Source organism: Gossypium arboreum, chromosome 11 (genome assembly GCF_025698485.1).
Source record: "Gossypium arboreum isolate Shixiya-1 chromosome 11, ASM2569848v2, whole genome shotgun sequence".
Classification (NCBI taxonomy): Eukaryota; Viridiplantae; Streptophyta; class Magnoliopsida; order Malvales; family Malvaceae; genus Gossypium; species Gossypium arboreum.
In genome coordinates, this window is record NC_069080.1 from 131,166,012 (window position 1) to 131,176,290 (window position 10,279).

Genomic DNA, 10,279 nt, shown 5'->3' on the forward strand with positions numbered 1-10,279 from the left:
CATATACCGAGCTCATTACTTTGGAGTTTTATGTACATACCTGTACCATCTCATAACATAGTCATATTCCTTCACATCTTTGACATACCCGTTGAACACTTGGAATACAATCGGATACACGAAAAATCTTGCACATAAGTGCCACATACGTAGCCAATGCTATCTCATATCGCATAACACATAGGGCTCGCTCTTGAGCTAATCACAGGCTTGCTCACACAAGCTGTCAGTCAAGACATAACTACACAGTGCTGCTAACACAAGCTGTCAGGTATCCGCAACACATGCCGGATTACCCAGCCACTGGTAGACGTATGAGACCAACACCTGGATCACATAATCACATATATCACTTGGGTTTCTAGTGACATGTCACTCGTATTCTAATCTATTCCTAAGGTTCAAAAGAGATTTTCTCACTTGTCGAATTTTTGTCAAATGTATCCATAGAGCCAATTAAACAATTCATGCAATATCAAAGCAATAAAATATAATTATAACATACGAACTTACCTTGGTACAAAAATAGTAGAAAAGGACTTAATCGTCAAACACCTTTTTCATTCCCCAATCAAGGTCCGAACTTCATTTTTCTTGATCTATAATAGCAAATTTAACTTATTTAATATTCACATTGTTTAACTCATCCCAAAAATCATATTGTGGCAAAATTACATTTTTGCCCCTAAACTTTGACATTTTTACACTTTAGTCCCTAGGCTCGTAAAATAAAATGTGTTCATTTTCTTCAAAACCCAAGCCTAGCCGATTCTTATGCATGCTCATAGCAGTCCACATTTATCATTTAATCATACATTTACTAGACATTTTATACCTTTTTACAAATAGGTCCTTTTTATGCATTTTCATAAAAAATCACTCAGTAAAAGTTATTTATCACACATCGAACATGCATAATCTACCATTAGCCATCAAAACACACACATGTCTAACATGGGTCAAACCCTAGACCTCAACCATATCTTAAATTAGTGGTAGAAATAGGTAGATTGAGTGATAACGACTTTAAAAATGTAAAGAGCATTAAAAACGAGGCTAGCACATACTTACAATCAAGCTTGAAAAGTGGTCAAACCCTAGCTATGGAGACCTTCTAATTTTCGGCACAAGGGGGGGAAGATGAACATGAATTTTGGCTTGATTTTTGCTTTTTAATCCATTTAATTACCAAATAACCAAAATACCCTTAATGCATAACTTTGAAATTTCACCTAATCATGTCCATTTTTGTCCTCTAACTTAACCAATGGTCTAATTACCAACTAAGAACCTCTAATTTCAAATCTCATAGCAATTGGACACCTTTAATAAGTAGAACTTAAAATTTTCACCTTTTTACAATTTAGTCCTTTTGACTAAATTGAGTGCCCAAACGATAAAATTTTCGGATGAAATTTTCAAAAAATATTCCATAAAATTGTAGACCATAAAAATATAATAAAAATGAATTTTAGCACGTCAAATTTGTGGTCCCGAACCCACTGTTCCGACTAGACCCAAAGTCAGGCTGCTATATACACAAAGGTATTTACTGCCTCAGCCCAAAAATTTTTAGGCATCTTGCCTTCAAATAATAGGCACCTAGCCATATCGAGAACAGTCATGTTCTTCCTCTCATAAACACCATTCTGTTGTGGTGTGTAGATGGTGGTTAATTGATGCTGAATTCCAGCTTCATTACAAATTTTTTGGAACCTTTGAGACACATACTCAGTTCCGTTGTCAGACTTCAAAATCTTCAGCTTGCAATTGGCTTGATTCTCAGCCAATGCCTTGAACTTGGTGAAGTAGTCAGCCACATCTGACTTTTGTTTCAAGAAGCTTACCCAATAGAATCTGGTGCAATCATCAATGAACAATGCAAAGTATCTGCTGCCATTCAAAGAGGAGGTCTTCATAGGTCTACAAATGTCTATATGGACTAGTTGAAGGCTTTCTTGAGCTCTTCAAGCTTTGTTGATAGGAAAAGGCAGTCTGGACTGCTTGACAAGCTGACAAACCTCACACACATCATTCTTAGGCTCGATCTTGGACATGTCTTCAACTAAACTCATCTTGTACAGCAAATCAAGTGACTTATAGTTCACATGGCCCAACCTTTTGTGCCACAAACAAGATTCATCAATCTGAGCTGTATGTGCCTTTGGTTCTAACTGATTCACATCTAAAATGAAGGATCTATCATGCATGGCTACTGTCACAAGCACTTGATCAAAAATATCCTTGATCACACAAGTCTTTCCTTCAAAATTAAGGGAGTAGCCTTTCTCCAGCAACTGACCAATACTGAGCAAATTCTAGTCAATGTTAGGTACAAAAAGACTTCTAAGATAGTTTTGTTACCTTACTGAGTGTAAATAACAGCCTTGCCCTTGCCTTTGGCCTCGATGAACTCACCATTCCCAATTCTGACTTTGGACACAAAGCTGGTGTCTGGCTCCCTGAACATGCCTTTGTCTGAAGCCATGTGATGAGTGCAACCATTGTCAATCAACCAATTTTTCTTGACTTTGCTCGAGCTTGCAAAATAGGAGGCAGTAAAGACTTGCTCCTCTTGAGCTTGGATATCCTTAGTAGCTTTAGCTTGATTCTGCTACTGACGTTGTGTTTTTGCCTTATTCTTGCAAACTTTCTCAATGTGGCCAAGTTGCTTACAGCTTCTACATTGAATGTCAGGCCTGTACCAGCAGTATTTTTCCAAATGAGTGGACTTCTTGCAATGAGTGCATGATGGAAACTTCTTTTTGGCAGTATCCTTCTTCCCTTTCTCTTTCTTTTCTAGCCAAGGCTTCTTGCCCTTGTAACTTGTAACTTGAGCTCGAGCTTGAGCTCTCTCTGCTTCTGGCCTGAAAGGCTTTCTCAAAGTGCTCCTCAATTCTGTTTGCTCTTCTTTGCTCTTGTGCATAGAGAGTATTTATCAGCTTTGTTAAGGGTATAGCTGATAGGTCTCTCGAGTATTCCAAAGAAGAGATTTTTGATTCATACTTCTTTGATAGAGTTGTAATGACCTTCTCAACTATCCTCTTGTCACTAAACTCATCTCCAAGCAATCTTATGTTGTTGACTTTGGCCATAATCCTATTAACATACTGCTTGCTGGTTTCAAACTCCTTAATCCTCAGATTCTCGAAGTTCCTTCTCAAATTGATCAACTACTGTTGCCTGGTTTTGTTTGACCCTTGAAACTCTTCCTTGAGTTTGTCCCAGGCCTACTTTGAAGAGTCACAAGCCATTATCCTTGTGAAGATCACATCTAAAACTCCATTTTGAAGGCATGACATAGCCTTATACTTTTTTGCAGTATCCTTATTATGCTGCCTAATTTGAGCTATAGTCGGATTAGCTCTCAAAGGTGGTGGCTCTGTGTCAGCTAGAACAACATTCCACAAATTATGAGCTTGCAGGTATGTCTTCATTTTCACAGCCCAAATGTTGTAGTTCTCACTAGCAAAGACAGGTGGCGGTGGTGGTGAAAAACTCATCCTTTTGCAGCAACTAAAGAAGCCAACAAAGATAGCTTCTGTTTCTTTTCTTTCAAGCACTAATCACTCATAGAATCAACACAAACCAACACACAACTAAGGCCCTCAAAGATGACAGGCTCTTGATACCATTTTTTGAGTTTTAAATCAAACCAAAGATCAAAAGAACTAAAAGTTTATGTTGAAAGATGAAAAACAGAAGTAAAAATCGAATATTGAAAGAAAAAAGAAGTTGACTTCTCTCATTACTTCATTCAATAAAATAACATGTACATATATGGTTCTATTACATTGAAAGAAAATAAATCTTGCTTGTGCAAGTAACTAAGCTGTAAAATCAGCTTAATGATAACCTAAAACCTACTAAAAACTGTTAAGTACATGGATAACCTTAGCAAATCAAAAAGTTGCTATCAAATCAAACACAAGTCATATGTTACAAAAGTTAAATGACTAAAATACACCATGGACATTTGCATGCTACATGCATATTGCTTCATTTTTGCTTGGACATTTGCACGCTGCTGGTATGTTGCCAACTTTCAATAGAAGACTCATTTCCATAGTGCTTTCTCAACTCCTTATACTTTAGACTTCCCTCTAATTTAGGAATAGTACTTTTAGGAAAAAAAGAAAACACTTTTGGGGAAGCTAAAATTTTCAACTTCTGAAAAAAAGTACTTGTAGGCCAATTTTTATTTTGGGAGAAGCACTTTTTCTCTCAAAAAATAGTTTGTTTAGGAATGTTTTGGTTTAAAAAGTTTCTTTTGTCTCAGAAGTGCTTCTTAGAAGCAATACTAAATAGACTCTATCGAATATTATTGACCAACAACTGTAAATGGTCACACCAATCTATCTTGTTCATCTATTTCATGAAGAAGAACTTTCAAAATTTTTACAATTTCAATATCTTCTAACCACATCGAGATACTGGAGAGGTCCCATTTAAGTTCTTTTAAACAAATTATCTTAGCAATGGTTGTTGTATAGGATCCCTCAATATTTCCAGGATACTTTAGATTCCCATCTTTAACTCCCAACAATCTTCTATCTTTCCACATGTGGATGCTTTCGTCATTTAGCACCTGCCAAATCAAAGTCTCCTTTAAAAACTCTTTCCTTTTTTTAGGGGTTAAGAAACAAAACAGCAATGATTAACTTGAGTCTTGAGCAACAATACTCGTTGCTTGTGGAAGAAACAAGCAGAATTTGCTAAGAAAACAAGAACAGAAAAAATTGAAAAACAAGAAAGTAAAGGAGCATATATGAATGAAGAACTGATATTTTCATTAAGAAGAAGCATTGGCATATTGCCATTACATATATCAGTCATTGACTGAGCAAAACAAAGCAAGTTTCACCTAATACTTACTTAATACCACTAATTACATGGAAACTTGGTAAAATAACTTGTACACATGAACAAAGCTGATTTATCAGCTCAATCACTACCTAATTACATCAAATTCTTTACCAACTAAGTTCAAATCAAACTAAGTTACAAAACATGAACTTAAAGTAACAAAACAAGTTGCATTTGGACAGCATCAGTAAGTTTCACTCCTACAAGCTTGACTCGACTGCACGTAGTGCTCCTTGCTGCATGAGTTGTGTAACGCCCCCACACCCGAGACCGTCGCCGGAGTCGAGTATGAGGTGTTACTAAGCTTAGTTTAACATTTTTAGAACTTTGAATTATTTGTTTCTACATTCACGACTTTTAAGCTACTTGCGTCACACATCACAAGAAAAATCATATCTCGAGTTACTGAAACTAGAAATTAAGATCCGTAAATTTTCCTGAATCTAGACTCATAAAACTATCTACTAATTTTTTCTAGAATTTTTGGTTGGGCCAATTAGTACAGTTTATTAGTTAAAGTTACCCCTGTTTCAAGACTCGACTGGTCTGACCTCTGTTTACTACGAACCACATTTCTCTCTGTACAAAATTCATATGACTATGAGGTTTGTTTATGCTAAAACTAGACTCAATAAGGATTCTGAGGATATAAAATACACCACCTAATTATATCTTTACAATTTATGGTGAATTTCTAAAGTAGGAACAGGGATTCAGAAACTGCTATGACTCTGTTTCACTAAAATTAAAATATCTTCTAACATATACTTCCTTTACTTGTTTCATTTGTTTCATGTGAAACTAGACATAATAAGCTTCAATTTGATATGTATTTCACCACCAAATTCAATTTCTATGATTTTTAGTAAATTTTCAAGCTCGCGTTAGTGTTGTTCATGTATTACATTTATGGTAAATTTCATCCTTTTTATGAGTTTTATGCACTAAGTATCTTAATAGTTTTCCTTAACATCAAACATAATCTAAACTAACCATTTTTATAATTTATCATTATCAAGCATTTCCTCAACCATTTCACAACCATACCATAAGATCATTTACACAAAATGGGTATATTGCTATACATGCCATACTTAAATTTACAAGCCATTTACCAAAAATCTTCGGATAGTGTGGTGAGCCTTCGACCTATCCCGACTCTGAGCTGGCTTGTCCAAAACTACAATGAGTAAGAAGGAGGAGTAAGCATAAATGCTTAGTAAGTTCATATGCAAATAATAAGTAACATAACAAACAATTATACCACCAACATTAGCATACATCACTAAAACACATATCACATTTTTAATCATTCTTCATCATCTTATTACCTTATCGTGGTTGTATCAATACTCAACCCGAGGGTTAAATACATACCTGTCCAAAATATCCATTTCATATCACTTACCAATACGTCTCTTTACATCTCGAAATTTTCCTCCATTTGAGTAGAACTTTACCCGTTGAACACATCGGAATATAATTCGGATACATGGATAACTTGCACATAAGTGCCATATATGCAATCAAGCAATCATGTAACCCACCCATAAGTGAACTCGGACTCAACTCAACGAGCTCGGGCGTTCGCATCCATAAGTGAACTCAGACTCAACTCAACGAGTTCGGATGCCTAGTTACATCTCACAAACTCGGACTCAACTCAACGAGTTCGAACATTCGCATCCATAAGTGAACTCGGACTCAACTCAACGAGTTCGGATGCTCAACCATCCTAGTGACATATCACTTGTATCCTAATCTATTCCTAAGGTTCAAACAGGCTTTTTCCTCGAACACTTATCCTTGCCGTCTTCCGTAGAACGCCGAAATCAATACTCATTAACAATTATATTTAACAAGTAGTTCACATAATTTACATATTATTTGAAATTAACCACAAAGCATACATTTCATAATAAAATTCAGCATAACATATAATTAAGATCAATAACTTAAAATAACCATTATGCTACATTATTTACACATGAACTTACCTTGGTACCAAAATACAAAGATTTTGCAATTTAGTCCACAATCTTTTCTTTTCCTCGATTGAGGTCGATTCCACGTCTTTCTTGATCTAAAATAACACATTTAGCTTATTTAATACTCATATTATCAAATTAATCCTTAACTCAAATTTTGGCAAAATTACAATTTTACCCTAAACTTTTACATATTTACATTTTTGCCCCTAGGCTCTGGATTAAACTTTATTCCTTATTCTTATGTTTTACAACATGCTGATCACTTTTCTCTTCTATGGCAACATCAAATTCTCACTCTAACATGTACTTGTGACTATTAGGTATTTTTACCGATTAAGCCCTTTTACTCGTTTTTGCTTAAAATCGAGTAGTACAAGTTGTCTAACATAATTTAAAACTTTATATTCTATCATAAAACATCAAAATACACAAATTTCACCTATGGGTATTTTTCCAAATATAAACCCTAGGTTAAATAATTGCTAACATAAGCTTTATCGAGTTCTGGGATCTCAAAACGTAAAAATCATTAAAAGCGGGCTTGGAATCACTTACTATGGAGCTTGGAAGCTTGAAACAAACCCTAGCTATGGAGAACCCTTGAAATTTCGGCCTAATGAAGAAGATGGACAAAATTGGCTTTTAATTTTGTTTTAATTCATTTTAATAACTAAATGACCAAAATACCCTTACTACTAAACTTTCCAAAAATTCCTTCCATGTCCTAATTTTGTCCATGAACTTAAAATTGGTAAAATTGCTATTTAAGACCTCCTCATTAATATTCCAAAACAATTTCATACTAAAACTTCTAGAATGCAAGTTTTGCAACTTATTCGATTTAGTCCCTACTTTCAATTTAAGCACTTTAGGCATAGAATTTCATCATGAAATTTTCACACAATCATGCAATCATATCATAAACATCAAAATCATTGTAAAATAATTATTTCTATCTCGGATTTGTGGTCACGAAACCACTATTCGATTAAGCCCTAATTTAGGATATTACAACTCTCCCCCTTTTAAAGATTTTCGTCCTCGAAAATCTTACCGGTAAACAGGTGTGGGTATTGGTTTCTCATAGTTTCTTCAGTTTCCCATGTAGTCTCTTCTACCCCATGCTTTTGCCACAACACTTTCACAAGTGTAACACTTTTATTTCTTAGTTGTTTGACTTCTCGAGCTAAAATCTTAATCGGTTCTTCTTCATAAGTCATATCAGGTCGCAGTTCAATTTCTGTCGGTGAAATTATATGTGAAGGATTTGAGCGGTACCGACATAACATAGATACGTGAAACACATCATGAATCTTTTCTAATTCGGGTGGTAAAGCTAGCCGATATGCTACCGGTCCAACTTTTTCAATTATTTCATACGGTCCAATAAAACGCGGACTTAACTTGCCCTTTCGTCCAAATCTAAGGACTTTCTTCCATGGAGACACTTTCAAAAATACCTTATCACTAACTTGAAACTCAATGTCCTTTCGCTTTAGGTCTGCATAAGATTTCTGTCTATCTGAAGCGACTTTCAAACAATCTCGAATTATCTTCACTTTTCTTGATTTCTTTTATTAAATCAACTCCATAAATCTGATTTTCCTTGAGTTCAGTCCAATACAAAGGCGTTCGACACTTGCGACCATACAATGCTTCCTAAGGTGCCATTTTCAAGCTCGTCTGATAGCTATTATTGTAAGCAAATTCTACCAACGGCAAATATCTTTCCCAACTTCCTTGAAATTCCAATACACAACATCGAGCATGTCTTCAAGAATCGAATTACTCTCTCGATTGTCCATCGGTTTGTGGATGAAAAGCGATCTTGAAATTTAACCGTACCTAACGCGTCTTGCAACTTTTGCCAAAACCGCGAGGTAAACCTTGGATCTCTATCTGAAATAATCGATAATGGTATTCCGTGTAATCTAACAATTTCTTTAATATACAGTTCAGCCAACTTGTTAAGAGAATAATTCATACGTACCGGGATAAAATGAGCCGACTTAGTTAATCTGTCAACTATTACCCAGATGGCATCTTTCTTTCCCGGAGTCAATGGCAATCCTGAAACAAAATCCATAGTAATCCGATCCCATTTCCATTCAGGGAACCATAATAGGTGGAGTAATCTGAAGGTACTTGGTGTTCAACTTTCACTGTTGACAAATTAAGCATTTGGACACAAACTCGATATATCTCTTTTCATTCCATTCCACCAATACATTTTCTTCAAGTCATTATACATTTTCGTACTACCGGATGAATCAAGAAATAACCACTATGTGCTTCTTGTAGGATCTTTTGAATCAATTCCTCATTCTTGATACACAAATCCGATCTTTAAACATTAAGCACCCATCGAACCAATTAAAATCGATCCGTGTCGACTTCACCTTTATTTTCTTTTGGCTAGCAAATCTTGATCATTTTTCTGAGTTTCAGAAATCTCTTGTAAAAACATTGGTTTTGCTCTTAACTCTGCTAGAATCGAACCATCATTTGACACTTTCAACTGAGTGTTCATAACTCTCAAAGCAAACAACAACTTTCTGCTCAAAGCATCAGCAACCACATTCGCTTTTCCCGGATGATAATCAATAACAAGCTCGTAATCTTTCAACAACTCCAACCATCTTCGTTGTCTCAAATTCAAGTCTTTTTGTGACATCAAGTACTTAAGAATTTTGTGGTCGGTATATACCCGACATTTTCACCATACAAATAATGTCGCCAAATTTTCAAAGCAAACACCACCGCACCAATTCCAAATCGTGAGTAGGATAATTCCTCTCATGAGGTTTTAAGCGCCTCGAAGCATATGCCACCACTTTTCCTTCTTGCATGAGCACACACCCCAAACCATTTAGAGAAGCATCACTATACACCACAAATTCTTTACGATTAAAAACAGTACTAACACTGGTACCTCTGTTAATAACTTTTCAATTCTTCAAAACTCGTTGACATTCTTCCATCCATTCAAATTTAACATCCTTTCGAGTAATCTAGTTATAGGAGCAGCAATTATAGAAAATCCATTTACAAACCGCCGATAATACCCAGCTAGCCCCAAGAAACTTCTAACTTCGATTCGTTTTCGGTGGTTTCAATCAACAATGGCTGAAATTTTACTAGGATCAACCCGTATACCATCACTGAAACAATATGACCCAAAAATCCAACTTCCGGAGCCAAAATTCACTTTTACTAAACTTAGCATACAATGCTTATCTCTCAAAGTTTGCAAAACTATCCTCAAATACTCAAGATGTTCTCTCTCATCTTTTGAATAAATTAAAATATCATCTATAAACACCACAACAAATTTGTCCAAGTATGGCGAAATATACGATTCATTAAATCCATAAACACAAGAGAGCATTTGTCAATCCGAATGGCATAACTAAAAATTCATA